General features: G+C 38.7%; 1 pseudogene; it reads right to left on the reverse strand.

Annotated features, from left to right (window-relative positions):
• Positions 1-12500: 12500 nt before the first annotated feature.
• On the reverse strand, positions 12501-16462 carry LOC100683834 (annotated as a pseudogene).
• Between the last annotated feature and the right edge of the window lie 5782 nt (positions 16463-22244).

Consider the following 22244-nt stretch of genomic DNA (forward strand, 5'->3'; position numbering starts at 1 on the left):
AACTCATACAGCAATTTGCCAGCCTGGCAGGATACAAAATCAATGTGCAGAAATCAATAGCATTTCTATACACTAACAATGAGACTGAAGAAAGAGAAATTAAGGAGTCAATCCCATTTACAATAGCACCCAAAAGCATAAGATACCTAGGAATAAACCTAACCAAAGACGTAAAACTATAAAACTACCCTAAAACTATAGAACACTTCTTGAAAGAAATTGAGGAAGACACAAAGAGATGCAAAAATATTCAATGCTCATTGATTGGCAGAATTAATATTGTGAAAATGTCAATGTTACCCAGGGCAATTTACACGTTTAATGCAATCCCTATCAAAATACCATGGACTTTCTTCAGAGAGTTAGAACAAATTATTTTAAGATTTGTGTGCAATCAGAAAAGACCCCGAGTAGCCAGGGGAATTTTAAAAAAGAAAACCATATCTGGGGGCATCACAATGCCAGATTTCAGATTGTACTACAAAGCTTGTGGTCATCAAGACAGTGTGGTACTGGCACAAAAACAGACCCATAGATCAATGGAACAGAATAGAGAACCGAGAAGTAGACCCTGAACTTTATGGTCAGCTAATATTCAATAAAGGAGGAAAGACTATCCACTGGAAGAAAGACAGTCTCTAAAATAAATGGTGCTGGGAAAATTGGACATTCACATGCAGAAGAATGAAACTAGACCATTCTCTTTCACCATACACAAAGATAAACTCCAAATGGACGAAAGATCTAAATGTGAGACAAGATTCCATCAAAATCCTAGAGGAGAACACAGGCAACACCCTTTTTGAACTCGGCCACAGTAACTTCTTGCAAGATACATCCACGAAGGCAAAAGAAACAAAAGCAAAAATGAACTATTGGGACTTCATCAAGATAAGAAGCTTTTGCACAGCAAAGGATACAGTCAACAAAACTAAAAGACAACCTACAGAATGGGAGAAGATATTTGCCAATGACATATCAGATAAAGGGCTAGTTTCCAAGATCTATAAAGAACTTCTTAAACTCAACAGCAAAGAAACAAACAATACAATCATGAAATGGGCAAAAGACATGAAGAGAAATCTCACAGAGGAAGACATAGACATGGCCAACACGCACATGAGGAAATGCTCTGCATCACTTGCCATCAGGGAAATACAAATCAAAACCACAATGAGACAGCACCTCACTCCAGTGAGAATGGGGAACATTAACAAGGCAGGAAACCACAAATGTTGGTGGGAATGTGAACTGGTGCAACCACTCTGGAAAACTGTGTGGAGGTTCCTCAAAGAGTTAGAAATAGACCTGCCCTACGACCCAGCAATTGCACTGTTGGGGATTTACCCCAAAGATTCAGATGCAATGAAACGCTGGTACACCTGCACCCCGATGTTTCTAGCAGCAATGTCCACAATAGCCAAACTGTGGAAGGAGCCTCAGTGTCCATCGAAAGATGAATGGATAAAGAAGATATGGTTTATGTGTACAATGGAATATTACTCAGCCATTTGAAATGAGAAATACCCACCATTTGCTTCAACGTGGATGGAACTGAAGGGTATTATTTGGAGTGAAGTAAGTCAATCGGAGAAGGACAAACATTGTATGTTCTCATTCATTTGGGGAATATAAATAATAGTGAAAGGGAATATAGGGGAAGGGAGAAGAAATGTGTGGGAAATATCAGAAAGGGAGACAGAACATAAAGACTCCTAACTCTTGGAAACGAACTAGGGGTGATGGAAGGGGAGGAGGGCGGGGGTGGGGGTGAATGGGTGATGGGCACTGAGGGGGGCACTTGACGGGATGAGTACTGGGTGTTATTCTGTATGTTGGCAAATTCAACACCAATAAAAAATAAATTAATTATTAAAAAAATAAAATAAAATAAAATGAGTCTCCCAGTCACCCCCACCCCCTGCCCACCTCTCTTTCCACCCTGCCTTGTTCATTTCCCAGAGTTAGGAGTTTCTCATGCTCTACCTTTCTGATATTTCCCACTCTTTTTTTCTCCTTTCCTTTTATTCCCTTTCACAATTTTTTATATTCCTCAAAAGAATGAGACCAAATAATGTTTGTCCTTTTCCAATTGACTTCTTTCACTCAGCATTATACCTTCCAGGTCCATCCATGTTGAAGCAAATGGTGGGTATTTGTCGTTTCTAAAAGCTGAATCATATTCCATTGGATACATAAACCACATATTCTTTATCCATTCATCTTTCGATGGACACTGAGGCTCCTTTCACAGCTTGGCTATTGTGGACATTGCTACTATAAACATTGGGGTGCAGGTGTCCTGTTGTTTCACTGCATATGGGTGTTAAGCTATATGTTGGCAAATTGAACTCCAATTAAAAAAATATGTCAAAAAAAGAAATAAAATAAAATAAATTAATTAAAATAATAAATGAGTCTCTTGTAGACAGAAATAAGTGGGTCTTGCTTTTTTATGCAGTCTGAAACCCTGAGCCTTTTGTTGAGATTATTAAATTCATTCATGTTCAGAGTTACTATTGAAAGATATGAATTTGTGTCATCATAATACCTATTCAGTCCCTGTTTTTGTGGATTATTTCTTTGGCCATCATCTTTCTTTTACAGAGTCCCCCTTAATATTTCTTGCAGAACTGTTTTGGTCATCACATATTCTTTCAGTTTCTGCCTATATTGGAAGCTCTTTATCTCTGCTATTCTGAATGAGAGCCCTGCTAGATACAGTATTGTTGGCTGCATGCTCTTCTCATTTAGGACCCTGAATATATTCTGCCAGCCCTTTCTGGCCTGCCAGGTCTCTGTGAAGAGGTCTGCTGTTAATCTAATATTTCTCCCCATATAAGTTAGGGATCTCTTGTCTCTTGCTGCTTTTAGGGTCTTCTCTTTATCCTTGGAATTTGAAAGTTTCACTCTTAAATTTCGGGGTGTTCAACAGTTTCTGTTGATTTTAGGGGGGGGGATATCTCTATCTCCTTGATCTGAATGCCTGTTTCCCTCTCCAAGTTAGGGAAGTTCTCAGCTATCATTTCTTCAAATACACTTTCTGGTCCTCCATCCGTTCTGAAACCCCAATTAAACGTAGATTTTTTTTCCTTAGGAGGCTGTCATTTATTTCCCTTAACCTTTCCTCATGATCTTTAATTGTTTTTCTCTTTTTTCCTCAGCTTTCCTTCCTTGCCATCAACTTGTCTTCTATGTCACTCACTCATTCTTCTACCAAATTAACCCTTGTCATTAGGACCTCCAGTTTGGATTGCATCTCATTTAATTGATTTTTATTTAGGCCTGATTAGATCTAAATTCTGCCTCATGAAGTTTCTTGAACCCTTTATACTTTTTTTTTCCAGAGCCACCAATAGCTTTATAATTGTGCTTCTGAATTGGCTTTCTGACAATCGAATTGTAATAACTCTATGGGAGGGAGTACTATTTCTGATTCTTTCCTTTGTTGTGAGTTATTCTTTCTAGTCATTTTGCTTAGTGCAGAGTAGCCTAAACAAGTTGTACTGGAAAAAGGGAAAAAAAGTGAAAAAAAAAAAGAACAACTACAACATAAAAAACAAGGAGTGGTATCCTCTGGTTCTATATACTGTAAATCCCTTTCGACTTCCCCTGGAGCTTTCTAGTGCTGCTTGGTCAAGAACTTGCTCTTCCCCTGTCTTTCCAGCTGGTCTTCTGGGGAGAAGCCTGCTGTGCTGATTCTCAGGTATGTGCACCTGGGGGGAGCTTTCCCACCCCGTGCCAGGTACACAACTCAGTGGGAGATGTTTATCCTGTGAGTCCCCTGTTCCCTGGTGGCCCCGACCCTCCCAGGCACAGTGTGACACAAAGAGGAACAACCACAGTGGTGACAGCCAGCTCTCCAGCCCTGGGTCAGTTCCCACAGTAACTATCGCAGTCTCTAGGTCCGCACTGGCCCGGATGCTCCGGGGCGGGGTGCTGATCTGCACAGCTTCGGGTTGCCCAGCGGCAGGAGCATACTCGCTGTCCTGTGCCCTCCCAGCCTCCACCTGTCCCTCAGGGAGCGCAGAATCCTGGGCTTTCTCCACGAGCACCCTCATATCCAGGCCTGGGCCAATGGAATCGAACTCCCGGGGCCGCGCAGCCCCGTCTTCATGGTGCCGCTGCCTGAGCTGTTCCCAAGTCCCCACCAGGCCCACGCTCCAACCCTTTCCTGAGCTCGGCGCAGTGTGTGGCGTGCTCTCCCCCCAGGCACCCTTCCTCTGTTGGCCTGGAGAACCTGGAGGACCCTGGGAACCTGGAGGCTCCACTGCCCCTCCTGGGATCCTACCCAAGTTCTCTGTGAGCGCCTTTCCATCTGGGAAGATTGATAAAGTTCTCGCTTCTCTGGGACTGGGCTTTTCTGTCCTGGAGGCTCTCGCCTCCGGGCCTTAGCCCGGGTCCTCGTGCCCCCCGCCCCTGGATTCTTTTTTATTTATTTATTTTTTGCCATCTTCCTACCTTGTTAGAAGCACAAAATCTTCTCTCTGTAGCAGTCCAGCCATTCTCTCTTTAAATCTCAGGCTGAATTCATAGGTTTTCAGGATGATTTGAAAGTTATCTAGGTAAGTTGGTGGGGACAGGTGACTTGATCAACCAGATCACTTTCTCACATCATACACAAAAATAAATTTGAAATAGATGAAAGACCTAAACGTGAGACTGTACTCCATCAAAACCCTAGAGGAGAACACAAGCAGCAACTTCTTTAACTTCGGCTGCAGTGACTTTTTGTTAGACACATCTCCAGAAGCAACAGAAACAAAAGCAAAATGAACTATTAGTACTCCATCAGGAGTCCTTTCCTTTGCATGACAAAGGAAACAGTCAACAAAACTAAAAGGCAACCTATAGGATGGGAGAAGATATTTTCAAATGACATATCATATAAAGGGCTAATATTTAAAATCTATAAAGAACTTATCAAAATCAACAACCCCATACACCAAAATACCAGTAAAGAAAGGGGAAGAAGACATGAACAGAGATTTCTCCAAAGAAGACATACAAATGGACATACAAATACATGAAACAATGTGAAACATCACTCATCATCAGGGAAATACAAATCAAAACCACAATAAGATATCACCCCATATCTGACAGAATGACTAAAATTAACAACTCATTAGACAACAGATATTGGAAAGGATGCAGAGAAAGGGGGATTTTCTTACACTACTGGTGGGAATGCAAACTGATGCAATCACTCTGGAAACCAGCATGGAGGTTCCTCAAAAAGTTAAAAATAGATCTATTCTATGATCCAGCAATTACACTACTAAGTATTCACCCAAAGAATTTAAAAATATGGATTTGAATGGGTACATGAACCCTGACGTTTATAGAAGCATTGTCAGTAATAGCCAGAATATACTATATGTTGGCAAATTGAACTCCAATTAAAAAAATTTACAAAAAAAGGAAAGAGCTCAAGTGTCCATCAACTGATGAATGACTGAAAAAAAAAACTGATGAATGGATAAAGAAGATGTGGTATCTGTGTATAGAATTGAATATTACTCAGCCATCAAAAAATGAAATCTTGTTATTTGCAATGATGTGGATGGAGCTAGAGGTTATTATACTAAGTGAAATAATTCAGTTAAAGAAAAACAAGTGCCATTTAATTTCACTCATATGTGGAATTTAGGAAAAAAGCAGATGAACATATGGGAAAGGAGAAAAACAGCGAGGGAAATAAACCATAAAAGACTCTTTAAAAATAAGTTTTATCTTTTTATTTGAGAGAGAGAGAGAGAGAGAGAGAGAACAAGAGAGAGAGAAAGAACTAGTGGAAAGGCAGTGGGGAGAGGGAGAAGCAGACTCCAAGCTGACCATGGATCCTGGTGTGGGACTCGATCCCAGGACATTGGGATCATGACCTGAGCTGAAGGCAGATACTTAACTGACTGAACCACCCAGATTCCCCCCATAAGTGACTCTTAATGATAGAAAACAAACCGAGGTTTGATTGAGGGAGGTGTGTGGGGGCTAAATGTGTGATGCATATTAAGGAGGGCATTTGTGATGAGCACTGGGTGTTATATGTTTTTTGTTAACTAACTAGAATTTAAATATATATTTAAAACTATTTTTAAATATTTCAAATAAACATTTGAAAAAAAGAAAAAATATTCTGTTACTCTTAGTTTCCAAGAGGTTGAAACACACCACACAGAGCCACATGAGGAAGCAAGAGGGTCAGTTAGGAGGGAGAGGTGAAAGAGAGGATAGAAAGGATAGGACTCTAGAAAGAAAAAAAAGGATAATGTACAAGATTGGTCAGTTTATATATGAAAATAAATTGTATATCATCTCCAGAATTTGGCTTGTCATGGGAGGAATGCTCTCCTTAGGGTCAGGAAAACCCAAAATGTCAAAATATCAGAATAAATTACATGCTTAATACAACTTCAAAGTACTAGAATGCCAATAAGATCCAGGAAAGTAAGTGAATTAATTGACTAGTGAAGACTAGAGAGGACATGTCCCAGTTAAAAGGGGGCATCTGCTACTCAGTCCTTGCCAGTTGCTGTATGAGAATTTGGGTTAGAGGTGGAATTTTGGAAATTTCACAAGAGCTAAAAGAAGTACTTTTTATGGGGCAGCCCAGGTGGCTCAGTGGTTTAGCACTGCCTTCAGCTCAGGGCCTGACCCTGGAGACTCGGGACAGAGTCCCACGTCAGGCTCCCTGCATGGAGCCTGCTTTTGCCTCTGCCTGTGTCTCCCTCCCCCTTCTCTGTCTATGTGTGTGTGTGTGTGTCTGTCATGAATAAATAAATAAAATCTTTAAAAAGAAAGATGCACTTTTTATGTGAAATCTCACATTTTTAAAAGTTGGAAGCTGATCTAATTTGTCTCTAATTTTTGTGCAGAAAAAAATATAATACGTGCCTTTATATTGAATGTAACCTTGGCATCCAGTTTTACATCTCAATTATACATAAGTATATCATGACAATTATTACCATTATTATCATCTTTTCATCATCACCAACAACATAATTGCTTTCCCTTTATTATTGAGCTCCTATGATGTGGCAGAGTCTGTGTTAGTTATTTTACATATATTATCTCATTTAATACTCACAATTAACCCATGATGTAAGTATCATGTTCTTTCCATCTTATGTGTGAAAACTGATGCTCCAAGCTCTCATAATACATAGCAATTGAAATTCATGTCTGCTGGTGTTTTTATACAGCACTTACTGTAAGGTGTTGGTTTCACCTGGGAGAAACCAGCCAATAAAATCTCAAGCTATGGCCTCTCTACCTCCACTTAATGCTCACATCTAGAGTGGGAGAATTTTATGGTTAATTTTGTGGGTCAATTTGGCTGGGCCATGTTATCTAGTTTCTGGTCAAACAGTCTAGATAATACTGTGAAGGCATTTTTTAGATGTGATTAATATCAAGTCAGTAGACTTTGAGCAAATTATGTTATCCTTTATAATGTGGGTAGTCTTTATATAGTCAGTTGAAGGACATGAGAATAAGGACTAAGATCCACAGAGAAATAGGAATTCTGCCTCCGGATTGCCTTCCAACTTGTGCTGCAGCACTAATTCTTTCTGTGGTCTCTAGCTTACCAGCCTGCCCTATATATTTCTGAAATACCAACCCCCTCACTTGCATGAGCCAGTTCCTAAAAGTAAAAAGTAAATCAAATGCTCTCTGACTCTGTCATTCTCTCTCTCTCTCTCTCTCTACACACACACACACACACACACACACACACACACACAACTTTATTATTTGTTTTTTTTATTATAATAAATTTTTTTTATTGTTGTTCAATTTGTCAACATACAGAATAACACCCAGTGCTCATCCCATCAAGTGCCTCCCTCACTGCCCATCACCCATTCACCCCCACCCCCCCGCCCTCCTCCCCTTCCACCACCCTTAGTTTGTTTCTCAGAGTTAGGAGTCTTTCATGTTCTGTCTCCCTTTCTGATATTTCCTACACATTTCTTCTCCCTTCCCTTCTATTCCCTTTCACTATTATTTATATTCCCCAAATGAATGAGAACATATAATGTTTGTCCTTCTCCAATTGACTTACTTCACTCAGCATAATACCCTCCAGTTCCATCCACGTTGAAGCAAATGGTGGGTATTTGTCATTTCAAATGGCTGAGTAATATTCCATTGTACACATAAACCACATCTTCTTTATCCATTCATCTTTCGATGGACACCGTTTTTTTTAAGAACCCTGAAATGTATATATTTTGGTTTCAAGAGTAATTTAGGAACAGAATAACAAGGATGAGTTCTATTAATTAGTCCCCAAAGGCTTCAAAAAGGTAAGTATGACCCACAGACAAGTGTGCTACATTATAAAAAGCTACATGATATTTTTTCCAATTTATACGCACAGAAACATGGGGAATATACATAGAAATGGACAGTAAGGCATGAAATAATGGAATGGTGGAAGGAACATAAACCTGGATGAAGCTGACTTTATTGGTATAGTCTAATTAAAGCAGATATCCTGGATATAATGTTGTAACTCTAAGGGTTGCAAAGGACTCTAAAAGTTTGTTTGGCTGGTTGGATGAAACATAATAAATTTAGATGCCAGTACTGTTTTGATACACCATACAGGAAAGGATCCAAAGGCTTTGGGTGATTGGGATGTTAGAAGGGATTTATTACATAAGACCTGCTCACCACCCTGGGAATCCAGAGAACATACCTTCACCACAATTATAAGAAATACATTTGTGAAGGAATCCTCATCATCCTTGAAGAGCTCTGTGGCGAATCTTCTGATTCTACTCTGTAGGTTAGAAATTAGAATGAGAACTGCTGCCACCAAACTGGGAAGCCTAAATGCAATGGGATAATTAGATTTTGTGATGGCAGAAGCCCACTGGTGGCCCTTAGTATCCAAGGGCAAATGCACTTGATTATCATAATGCATATTCAAAGCAGCAATTAGAAGTCTGACTTGCAGAGACCTATGCTGTTGGCTAGTTAATCAGAGTGTTCTTAAAAGTGAAATAGATGATCAGTATACTAAATTCTTATGTGATCTGAAGAAATGGCAAATTTCTAGGTCACGTGAGCAAAAGTCTAACTTAAATCATAAAAATGTAGAATCTTGATCTCTCAAGTATTTCCATACTTCAGCCAGTTTACAGATCCAAAACCATCTGAATGAAGAGGAGGCCAGGTCTCCTCGAAGAACCCCACTACACTGCCAGAATGGTACTGTTAATCTTTCTCCCAGCCTTTCAACTATGGAACTATGATCTTCACTAAGGTGATTATTTATTGAATAATAGGAAATAATAAGACCTTCAGAGGATGACTGGACACTGTCTCTAAATTGAAACTAATTCCAAGAGAGCCATAATGTCACAGTGGCCCAACAGTCAGAGGAGGTCATGTGATCAAAGGAGCTGGAGCTCAAGTCCATCTCACAGTGGGTCCAGTTGGTCTTTAAATTCATCCTATGGTTATTAACCCAATCTGGAATGTGTAATTGGGTTAGACATTCTCAGCAGCTGGCCAGATTCTCTTCACTGGTTCTTGTCCTGTGAAGAGAGGGCTATTATAGTGGGAAAGTCCTAATGGAGTCACTAAAAGTAAGCATGTCTTTTCTTTTCTTTTTTGATGATGCTTCAAAATCTTGGAGCCTTGCTGATGCTGAAAGAGACTGTTCCTACCCGGATTAGTTAATTTGTAGGGATAACAAAAAATTCACCTGGGAGCAAGCCAATCAACCCAGAGCCCATACCTCAATCAGTTTTTTTATTGAGTTCTTATAAGGCTTTCACTCATAGGCCACCATTACTTGTCTTTATCAAACTAAGGCCATGTACTCATCCACTTGGGACAGCTCCTATGCCTCAGAGTCTGCTAAAATTATTCAACTAGCGAAGCCTAAGCTTACTCTATTTCATTCCTTCATTTCTGCGGAAGCCATCCCTTCCCAAATTCCTTTTCTCTCATGAGTGATTACAGTGCTTCCCTGTGTTTCATGGCATGTCCCTTCCTTGTAGTAACTATGAGTAATGAACTACCATTTCAATGGCAAATATCTCCTGACTTGTTGACTCACCATACCTGAATAATAATAAAACTTACATTTTAAAACTCAACAGTCTCTACTAAGAAAATACTAAACCAATCAATACACATTCCTGAAGTGATTGTAAATAATAGTGCCACCATAAAGAGGTTGAAGGATACAAGGTTGGTGATTCCCACCACAGCCCTATTCAACTGTAAACTTTAAAAATAAAACTGCCAGTTATTTTGCCAGCAAAAGTTGGTTTATTCAAGATTAGCAGAGAATTGCAATCTGGGACAAGCTACAGCAAAACCATAGGCAAGTCCAGAGAACAAAGGAGGGGAATGTTATTTTACAAAGTAAATGGGGACGTTGGGAGGGCTCTAATAAAGAAGTCTTCTGGAGTAAACTAGGAGTTCAAAGTGTAGTGGCTTTTTTTTTATTTTTATTTATTTATGATAGGCACACAGTGAGAGAGAGAGAGAGGCAGAGACACAGGCAGAGGGAGAAGCAGGCTCCATGCACCGGGAGCCTGACGTGGGATTTGATCCTGGGTCTTCAGGATCGCGCCCTGGGCCAAAGGCAGGCGCTAAACCGCTGCGCCACCCAGGGATCCCTGTAGTGGCTTTTTATTGGCTGAATTGTAACAGTCTTCTCACTGGCTGGTAAAGAGTGAGAAAGGGAGGAGGAAATCTTTCTTCCTCCTGCTGGGAGAGGAAAGTGGTATGGCCTGGGGAGGTCAAGCTCTTCCTGTTGGGTTTGCAATTGAAGACTAGTGGTAGGGTGTGAGAGCTCCCTCTTTTGGCCCCCAACTCCATTCTAAATAAATGGTGCTTCCTTTTATTAATTTTCACACAACTTACTTATTTGACCTGTGCAGGAAACAGATGTACCATAGAGAATGATGGTAAATTATTATAAGTTTACCCAGATAGTGATTCCAATTGTATCTATCAGATATGGTTTCATTGCTTACGCTGATTAACACATACTTTAGTACATGGTATGCAGCTATTGATCTTGCAAGTGCCCTTTCCTTCTACCTGCTAGTAAACACCACAAGAAGCAGTTTCTTTCATCTGGCATGGCAACAATATACCTTCACTATCCTACCTTAGGAGTATATCAACTTAGCCTACCTCATAATTTACTATTCAGGATTTTGCTAATCTTTTCCTTCTGTAAGATATTGCATCAATCCATTATTTTGATGACATTATGTGAGCAAGAAGTAGCAGCTACTCCAGAGTTGAAGAGCTCTGTTGTGAATAAGAATTCACAACAACTCCAGAGTTGTTGGCAACGCATTTGCAAGTCACAGTGTGGTAAATAAATCCAACTAAAATTCAAGGTCCTTCTACTTAGGACAAGTGGTGTGGGACATGTCAAGATATCCCTTCCAAGATGAAGGGTAAGTAGTTGCATTGACTCCTGCTATAACCAAAGTTAAGACACAACATTCAATGGGCCTTCTTGAATTTTAGAGGCAACTCATTTGCATTTGCATGCATTACTGTAGCCTATTTACCAACTTACCCAAACAGCTGCTAGTTTTGAATGAGGCTCATGATAAGAGAAGGCTCCTCAACAGATCCAAGTTGCCATTAAAGCTTTCTGGAATTTAGACTGTGTAACAGAGCAGATCTAACAGTAATTACAGTGTCTGTCAGTGGTATGTAAAGATGCCTTTTGCAGGTCCTTATAGAAACATCACAGCACCCAAGATTTTCAAGAAAACTTCTGCCATCCTTTGTTGATAACTACTTTCCTTCTGAGAAATAATTTTTAGTTGGTTACAGGACTTCAGTAAAGAACGAAGTTATCTGAGTTATTCAACATGAGCTGGAAATAGTTTGACTCACCTATTTATATAGTTTGGTGTGCATTCCATCCTCAAACAGAAGTAGTATAAACACTATTGCTTGACAGTCTGCTTGAGATAAGGCACCTATGGTCTCATAGGGAGCTCTCTACAATCAGCTGACAGAGGAAGAGAAAATTCAAGCTCAGTTTATAGATGGTTTGCATGTTAGGCAGACACCATGTGAAAATAGAGAACTGCAGGAATACAGCCCCTTTCTGTGACATCCTTGCAGGACAATAGTAAAGAGAAAACTCCCAGTGGGCAGAACTTTGTAAGTGTAGTTAATTGTTTACTCTGCTTGGAAGAACAGATTTCCAGACTTGAGATTATATACCAATTCTTGAGATGTGGCCAATTATTTGGGTGGTTGGTCAGAGATTGGAGGAAATAGGACTAGAAAAATGATGCTAAGGAAATCTAGGGAAGAGGTATGTGGGTAGACTCCCCCCCACCCCAGGTTTTCTGTATTTATTCGGAAAGTGATTCAATTATAGAATGATGCATTTTTAGTGCTATGATCTCCAATGTTTTGAAATCTCTTTTCCCTGTAATTATGTTTGTTGCAATTTTATAATCCTGAAGAAATTATTTTATGTGAAGTTTTTATGTATTCAGGTATTTTGCAGGATGTCCAATGTGATCAGTAATAAAGGTTGCAATGAGGTAGTAGCTATGATCTAACTCTCTTGTAATCTAAAAATAACAGGGATTTTCTTAACTGTACATGCAGCTATGAAGTTATCAGGTAATAACTGTCTATCTGAAAGGAACTGGTTATTTTTTCCTTGATCAATTAGTATATCAAGCTGAGAACCTGGATAAGAATTCACAAGATAGGTAGCATCTTCCATTTACTTTGATCTGTTTCCAAATATTCACTAAAGGATTTTTTTTTTTTGTTCCAAGGACAGAACCGTAGGTTGGAAACCAGAACAAATCCTGGCACAGATTTGTACTTTCCAGGATTCTTCAAAGCGCAAATCAGCTCTACATCCTCTCATAGAGTGACCAAAAATAGATATCCTTTGGGGGTCCACAGGAAAATTGGCATTTATGAGTTGGGGAAGCTCCTCAGTTACATAAGAGTACATTCTGTAGTTAGTTTTCCAAGGACCTCCAGTTGCATCCACATAAAACCCAGCACTGATGCCAGAGTCCCAGCTCTCATCTTCTCTTTAGCTTCTACTTTGCAGCCCCCTTCAAACTGTCATGTTCAAAAACTTCCTGAAATCCACCAAAGCACTTGTTGATGGAAATCTATTTCAATGTCATTCTTCTCATGACCAATTACTTTGTCTATACTATATTATAAATGATCCTCTGAGATTGACAGTGGGGAAAGAAGAAGCACCTAGAACCAGGAAGGAATTTTTAAATGGGCAAAAATATGGAAATATTTGAGCCTTTGCAAATGTTCAACAAAGGGTTACCTTAGCAGAGGAGGAGGATTCTAATAATCTAGTGGATAGGATGTCCCATTCTGTGGATAGCAGTCAGTGTTTATCCCCAGCCACTCTGTAATGACTCAGTGGGCTCATGAACAAAGTGGTTATCATTGAAGGGATGGAAGATATACATGGGGCCAGTAACATGGATTGTTACTCACAAAGGCCAATCTGCTTATGAACACTGCTGAGTGAGCATCTACCAGCAGTAGAGGCCAACACTGATTCCCTTATATGCACCATTCCCCAGGAAACTCAGCCAGCAAGCTGGTGGCAACTTGTTTCCATTAGACTCCTTCCATCATGGAAGAGGTAGTGTTTCATTCTTACTGAAATAGACACGTATTCTAGATATGGATTTGCATTCTCTATATGTGATGCTTTTGCCAAGATTAACTACTGGGGACTTAATGAGCACCTTACTCACTATTGTGCTATTACAATAGCGTTGTTTTTGATCAAGGAATTCATGTCATATCAAATGAAATGTATCAATGATTCCATGTTCACGAAATTCACAATCTTACAATGTTTTCCACCATCTTGAATAAGTTGCTATGATAGAACAGTGGAATGGCTTTATGAAGACTTAGTTACAGTGTCAGGTGATAGTACTTTGTGAGATTAAGGCAATGTCATACAAAAAATGTATATACTCTAAGTCATCATTCAATATATTGCTGTTTTTCCCACAGCCAAGTTTCATGGGTCCAAGAAGCCAGGTGTAGAAGTGAGAGTGGCACCACTCAATATTGCCTCTAAATATCCACCAGTAAGATTTTGGCTTACTATCCTTGTGACATTATGCTTTATTGTTCTAGAGGTCTTACTTTCAAAGGGAAGAATGCTTCCACCCAAGTGAGACAAACATTCTTTTGAACTGGAAGTTAAAACTGACTCTAGGTTACTTTGAATTCCTCATGCCTATGAATCAACAGGCGTATGAAGGAATTATTGTACTGGCTGATGTTCTTAATCCCAATTACTAAAGTGTAATTGGATTGCTATTCCACCATGGAGGTAAGGAAGAGCATGTAAGAAGTGAAAGATATACTTTGTGTGTCTCTTAGTACTACCATACCCTGTGATTAAAGTCAATGGAAAACTAAAATTCAATTCAAGCAGGACTGTTAATGGTCCATACTCTTCAGGAATGAAAGTTTGGGTCACTCCATCAAGTAAAGAATATATATATTCTTTATACATATATAGTCTTTATGACTCTTTACCTGAGGCTTATAAAGAATATACATGTATAAAGAAAGAGTGAGAGTTATAATATCAGCTATAAACTCATGACCATTTACATAAATAAGATCTGTAATTGTTATAAACAGTTGTTCCTTGTTTTGTTATGAATATATTGTGTGCATGTAGAAAATCTCTTTGTTTTCTTGTCTCTCTTATCCCTTTATAATATAAAATGAGATGTCTTGAATACATTATGTTAACTTCATATCATAGTTTTAAGATATACAATATCAGGGAAAATAGTAAACATCACCTGCAAACATTAAATCCTCTTCTAGGGAAGGGTTATTGCATTTTTGGTTATATACAGGATAGTTGTAATATGATAGGGAGAATTATTACATTTTATTTTATTTTACTAATATTTTATTTATTTATTTGACAGAGAGAGATCACAAAGAGAGGGAGCTGCAGTCAGAGGGAGAGGGAGAAACAGGTTCCCTACTGAGCAGGGAGCCCTGATGTGGGACTGGATCCCAGGACCCTGGGATCAGGACCTGAGCTGGAGGCAGATGCTTAACTAACTGAGTTGCCCAGGCATCCCAAGTTATGACATTTTAATTGTCTTTATTTAGAGATTAATTATGGATTTAAAGCAGAAAGATCTTTATCTATTTTCAAAGGAACGGACATTATTTACAACAGAATGTAAAGAAGTTCAAGACTGAGGCACCTGGGTTGCTTACTCTTGATTTCAGCTCAGGCCATGACCTCAGGGTCCTGGGGTGAGCCCTGAGCTGGGCTTCCCACTCCGTGGGCAATCTGCTTGTCTCCCTTTGCTCACTCTGTCTCTCTCAAATAAATAAATAAATAGATAGATAGATAGATAGATAGATAGATAGATAGATAAATAAATAAAAGTTCAACGCTAAAGGTTTTTTTTTTAAGTTTTTATTTGAATTCCAGTTAACATACAGTGTTTTCAAATGTACAAAATAGTGATTCAACAATTCCATACAACACCCACTGGGAATCACAAGTGCACTCCTTAATCCTCTTAATATTTCTTGCAGTATGAATGTAGAGGGGGAAAAAGGAACAATTGAATATCTACTTAAAGAGCATTTAGAGGCACAGATTCCCTCCTTGCCTGAGCTCATTAGATGGCCACTATCTCTATTCTCACCTAACCAGAAAGGATGGGCATGATATATTCAATGTGCAAAATGGGAAAATATGCATCCAGGAATACTTTATATATCAAGGCTGTCATTCAGAATAGAAGGAAACATAGAGTTTCCAAGACACACCTAAACCAAAAGAATTTGTAAACACTCAACCAGCCCTGCAAGAAATATTAAGAGGATCCTTTGAGTGGAGAGAGAGTCCAAAAGTAACAAAGACCTGAAGGTAACAGAGACAATCTACAGGAATGGCAACATTACAGGTAATACAATGGCACTAAATTCATGTTTCAATAATTACTCTAAATCTAATGGACTAAATTATCCAATCAAAAGATTCAGGATATCAGAATAGATAAAACAACAACAACAACAAGACCCATTGATATACTGCTTTACAAGTGACTCATTTTAGACATAAAGACACCTCCAGGTTGAAAGTATGGAGGTGGAGAATCATTTATAATGCTAATGGACATCAAAGGAAAGCTGGAGTAGCCATCCTTATATCAAATGAACTAGATTTTTAACCAAAGACTGTAATAAGAGTTGAAGAATGACACCAAATCATAATAAGAGGGACTAAGAAACAGGAAGATCTAACAATTATAAATATTTATGCCCTTAATTTGGAAGCAGCCAAATATATATAACCAATGAATAACAAAATTAAAGAAATTCATTGACAATAGTACAATAATAGTAGGGGATTTTAACAGTGCACTCACAGCAATGGATCCACCATCTAAGCAGAAGAATGAGGAAACAGGGGCTTTGAGTGACACACTGGACCAGATGGACTTCACAGATATATTCAGAGCAATCCAACCTAAAGGAGCAGAATACATATTCTTCTCCAGTGCACATGTAGCATTCCCCAGAATAGATCACATACTGAGTCAAAAATCAGGCCTCAGTGGGTACCAAAAGATTGGATCATTCCTTGCATATTTTCAGACCACAATGATTTAAAATTGGAACTCAATGAAAGATGATATTTAGAAAGACCATAAATACATGGACGCTAAAGATCATTCTACTAAAGAATGAATGACTCAACCAGAAAAATTAAAGAAGAATTTTAAAAATTCATGGAAACAAATGAAAATGAAAGCACAAGTGTTCAAAACCTTTGGGATGCAGCAAAGATGGTCCTAAGAGGGAAGTATATAGCAGTACAAGTTTTTCTCAAGAGATACAAAAGGTTTCAAATACACAAGTTAACCTTACCCCTAAAGGATCTAGAGAAAGAACATCAGATAAAGCCTAAATCCAGTAGCACAAGGGGGAAAAAAGATTAGAGGAGAAAGCAATGATATAGATTTTTATAAATGATATAGAAATTAAAAAAAAACAGATCAAAGAAACTAGGAACTGGCTCTTTTAATAAAAAAGATTTTATTTATGTATTCATGAGAGACACACAGAGAGAAGCAGAGACATAAACAGAGGAAGAAGCAGGATCCTTGCAATGAGCTGGATATGGGACTCAATTCCCAGACCCAGATCACTCCCTGAGCTGAAGGCAGATGCTCAACCATTGAGCCACCCAGGCATCCCTAGGAACTGGTTCTTTGAAAGAATAAATAAAATCAATAACCCCCTCGCCAGACTTACCAAAAAGAAAAGAGGAAGGACCCAAATTAATGAAATCATGAATGAAAGAAGAGAAATCATGACCAACAGTGAAGAAATACAAATAATTATAACAATATTATGAGAAATAATGTCAAAAAATTTGGCAATCTGGAAGAAATATATAAATTCTTAGAGCATATAAACTAACAGTACTGAAACAGGAATAAGTGGAAAAGGTGAACAGACCTATAATGAGCAAGGAAATTGAAGTAATAATCAAAAACCATCAAACAAACAAGAGTGCAGGGCCGGATAGCTTCACAGGTGGAATTCTACTAAATATTTAAAAAATAATTAATACATTTTATTATGAAGCTGTTTCAAAAGACAGAAATGAAAATAAGTCTTCCAAACTCATTCTATGAGGCCAGCATTACCTTGATCCTAAAACCAATGACATCTATAAAAACACTTACATATGGATATTCTTGATGAATATGAATGTAAAATTTCTCACCAAGATATTAGCTAATACATTCCAACAGTATGTTAAAAAGATTATTCACCATGACCAATTGGGATTTATTCGTGGGCTGCAAGGGTGGGTCAACATCCATAAATCAATCAAAGTGATTCATCACAGTAATAAAAGAAAGGACAAGAGCCATATTATCCTCTCAATAAATTCAGAAAAAAACATATGACAAAATATAGCATTTTTTCTTAAAACTCTTCACAATGTAGGGGGGAGAGGAACATACATCAATATCATAAGCCATTATGGAAAACCCACAGTGAATTTCACCCTTAATGGGGAAAAAAAGAGCTTTCCTGCTAAAGTAAGGAACATGACAGGGATGTCCACTACTACCGCTGTTGTTCAACATAGTACTAGCATTCCTAAACTCAGCAATCAGACAAGAAGAAGAAAAAAAAGGGATCCATATTGGCAACAAAGTCACTCTTTGCAAATGACATGATACTCTATGTAGAAAACCCAAAAGACTGCACCCCAAGATTGCTAGAACTCATACAGCAATTCGGCAGTGTGGCAGGATACAAAATCAATGCACAGAATTCAGTTGCATTTCTATACACTACCAATGAAGCAGGAGAAGAAGAAATCAAGGAATTAATACCATAGGTAATTGCACCAAAAACCATAAGATACATCAGAAGAAACCTAACCAAGGAAGTATAGTACCTGTACTCTGAAATCTATAGAACACTTAGGAAAGAAATTGAGGAAGATACAAAGAAATGGAAAAAGATTCCCTGCTCATGAATTGGAAGAACAGCTATTATTAAAATGTCTATACTTAACCAAAGTAACATAAATATTCAAAGCAATCCCTATCGAAATATGATCAATATTTTTCACAGAACTGAAACAACCAAAAATTATTTATTTTTTGTATATTTTTTTATTGGAGTTCGATTTGCCAACATATAGTATAACACCCAGTGCTCATCTGGTCAAGTGCCCCATTCAGTGCCTGTCACCCAGTCACCCCATCCCTGGCCCACTTCACCTTCCATTACCCCTTGTTGGTTTCCCAGAGTTAGGAGTCTCTCATGTTCTGTCACCCTCTCTGATTTTTCCTACTCATTTTCTCTTCTTTCCCCTATAATCCCTTTCACTATTTTATATATTCCTTGTAAGAGTGAAACCATATAATGATTGTCCTTCTCCGGTTGACTTACTTCACTCAGCATAATACCCTCCAGTTCCATTCAAGTTGAAGCAAATGCTGGGTATCCATCATTTCTAATGGCTGAGTAATATTCCATTGTATATATAGACCACATTTTCTTTCTACATTCATCTGTTGATGAACACCAAGACTCCTTCCACAATTTGGCTATTGTGGACATTCCTGCTATGAATGTTGGGGTGCAGGTGTCTCGGTCTTTTACTTCATCTGTATCTTTGGGGTAAATCCCCAGCAGTGCAATTGCTGAGTCATAGGGTAGCTCTATTTTTAACTCTGGGGAACCTCCACACAGTTTTCCAGAGTGTCTGTACCAGTTCACATTCCCACCAACAGTGCAAGAGGGTTCCCTTTTCTCCACATCCTCTCCAACATTTGTTGTTTCCTGTCTTTTTAATTTTCACCATTCTCACTGGTGTGAGGTGGTATCTCATTGTGGTTTTGATTTGTATTTTCCTGATGGCAAGTGATGCGGAGCACTTTCTCATGTGCTTGATGGCCATGTGTATGTCTTCTTTGGTGAAATTTCTGTTCACGTCTCTTTCTCATTTCATGATTGGATTGTTTGTTTCTTTGCCGTTGAGTTTAATTTATTTATAGATCTTAGATACTAGCCCTTTCTCTAATATGTCATTTGCAAATATCTTCTCCCATTCTGTACCTTGTCTTTGAGTTTTGTTGACTGTCTCTTTTGCTGTGCAGAACTTTTCATCCTGATAAAGTCCCAATAATTCATTTTTGCTTTTGTTTCCCTTGTCTTCATAGGTGTATCGTGCAAGAAGTTACTGTGGCCATGTTCAAAAATGGTACTGCCTGTGGTCTCCTCTAGGATTTTGATGGATTCTTGTCTCACATGTAGATCTTTAATCCATTTTGGGTTTATCTTTGTATATGGTATAAGAGAATGGTCTAGTTTCACTCTTTTGCACGTGGCTGTCCAATTTTCCCAACACCATCTATTGAAGAGACTGTCCTTTTTCCAGTGGACAGTCTTTCCTGCTTTGTCAAGTATTAGTTGACCGTAGAGTTGAGGGCCCATTTCTGGGTTCTCTATTCTGTTCTATTGATCCATGTGTCAGTTTTTGTGTCAGTACCACACTGTCTTGAAGATCATAACTTTGTAATACAGCTTGAAATCCATCAGGCATTCTGATGTCCCCAGCTCTGGTTTTCTTTTTCAATATTCACTTGGCTTTTTTGGGTTTTTCTGATTCCACACAAATCTTAAGATTATTTGTTCCAACTCTCTGAAGAAAATCCATGATATTTTGATAGGGATTCCATTAAATGTGTAAATTGCCCTGGGTAGTACTGACATTTTTACAATATTAATTCTTCCAATCCATGAGCATGAAATATTTTTCCATCTCTTTGTGTCTTCCTCAATTTCTTTCAGAAGCTTTCTGTAGTTTTTAGAGTATAGATCCTTTACCTCTTTGGTTGGGTTTATTTCCTAGGTATCTTACGCTTTTGGGTGCAATTGTAAATGGGATTGATTCCTTAATTTCTCTTTCTTCAGTCTCATTGTTAGTATACAGAAATGCCACTGATTTCTGGGCATTGATTTTGTATCCTGTCACATTGCTGAATTGCTGTATGAGATCTAGCAATCTTGGGATAGGGTCCTATGGGCTCTCCATCTACAGTATCATGTCATCTTTGAAGAGGGAGAGTTTGACTTCTTCTATGCCAATTTGAATGTCTTTTATTTCTTTTTGTTGTCTGATTGCTGAGGCTAGGACTTCTAGTACTATGTTTAGCAGTGGTGAGAGTGGACATCCCTGTTGTGTTCCTGATCTTAGGGGAAAGTCTCTCCGTTTTTTTTCCCATTGAGAATGATATTCGCTGTGGGCTTTTCGTAGATGGCTTTTAAGATGCTGAGGAATGGGGCACCCCAGGTGGCTCAGCCGTTTAGCACCACCTTTAGCCTAGGGCATGGTCCTGAAGACCCGGGATCGAGTCCCACGTTGGGCTCCCTGCATGGAGCCTGCTTCTCCCTGTCTGTGCCTCTGCCTCTCTCTCTGTCTCTGTATTCTCATGAATAAATAAATAAAATCTTTAAAAAAAGCTGCTGAGGAATGTTCCCTCTATCTCAACATTCTGAAGAGTTTGATCAGGAATGGATGCTGTATTTTGTCAAATGCTTTCTCTGCATCTATTGAAAGGATCATATGGTTCTTGTTTTCACTCTTTTTGATGTGATCTATCACGTTGATTGTTTTATGAGTGTTGAACTAACCTTGCATTCTGGGGATAAATCCCACTTGGTCATGGTGAATAAACTTCTTAATGTATTGTTGGATTCCATTGACTAGTATCTTTTTGAGAATTTTTGCATCTGTGTTCATTAGGGATATTGGTCTAAATTCTCCTTTTTGGTGGGGTGTCTGGTTTTGGAATTAAGGGGTTGCTGGTCATAAAATGAGTTTGGAAGTATTCCATCCCTTTTTATCCTTCAGAACAGCTTTAGTAGAATAGGTATTATTTCTTCTTTAAACATTTGATAGAATTGCCCTGGGAAGCCATCTGGCCCTGGACTTTTGTGTCTTGGGAGGTTTTTTGATGACTGCTTCAATTTCCTCCCCAGTTATTGGCCTATTCGTATTTTTTATTTCTTCCTGTTCCCGTTTTGGCAATTTGTGGTTTTCCAGATATGCATCCATTTCCTCTAGATTGCCTTGGCATACAGCTGTTCATAATATGTTTTATTTATGATAGTCACAGAGAGAGAGAGAGAGAGAGAGAGGCAGAGACACAGGCAGAGGGAGAAGCAGGCTCCATGCACTGGGAGCCCAATGTGGGATTCCATCCCGGGTCTCCAGGATCGCGCCCTGGGCCAAAGGCAGGCGCCAAACCACTGCGCCACCCAGGGATCCCCATAATATGTTTTAAAAATCGTTTGTATTTCCTTGGTATTGATTGCAATCTCTCCTTTTGCATTCATGATTTTATTAATTTGAATCTTTTCTCTCTTCTTTTTAATAAGACTGGCTAATGTTTTTCCTATCTTATTAATTCTTTCAAAGAACCAACTCCTGGTTTTGTTGATCTGTCCCACAGTTCTTCTGGTCTCTATATCATTGAGTTCTGCTCTAATATTTTTTAACTCTCTTCTTCTGCTGGGTGTAGGTTTTATTTGCTGTTCCTTCTCCAGTTTCTTTAGGTGCAAAGTTAGCTGGTGTATTTGAGTTTTTCCAATTTTTTGAGGGATGCTTGTATTGCGATGCATTTCCCTCT

Source organism: Canis lupus, chromosome 3 (genome assembly GCF_011100685.1).
Source record: "Canis lupus familiaris isolate Mischka breed German Shepherd chromosome 3, alternate assembly UU_Cfam_GSD_1.0, whole genome shotgun sequence".
Lineage (NCBI taxonomy): Eukaryota > Metazoa > Chordata > Mammalia > Carnivora > Canidae > Canis > Canis lupus.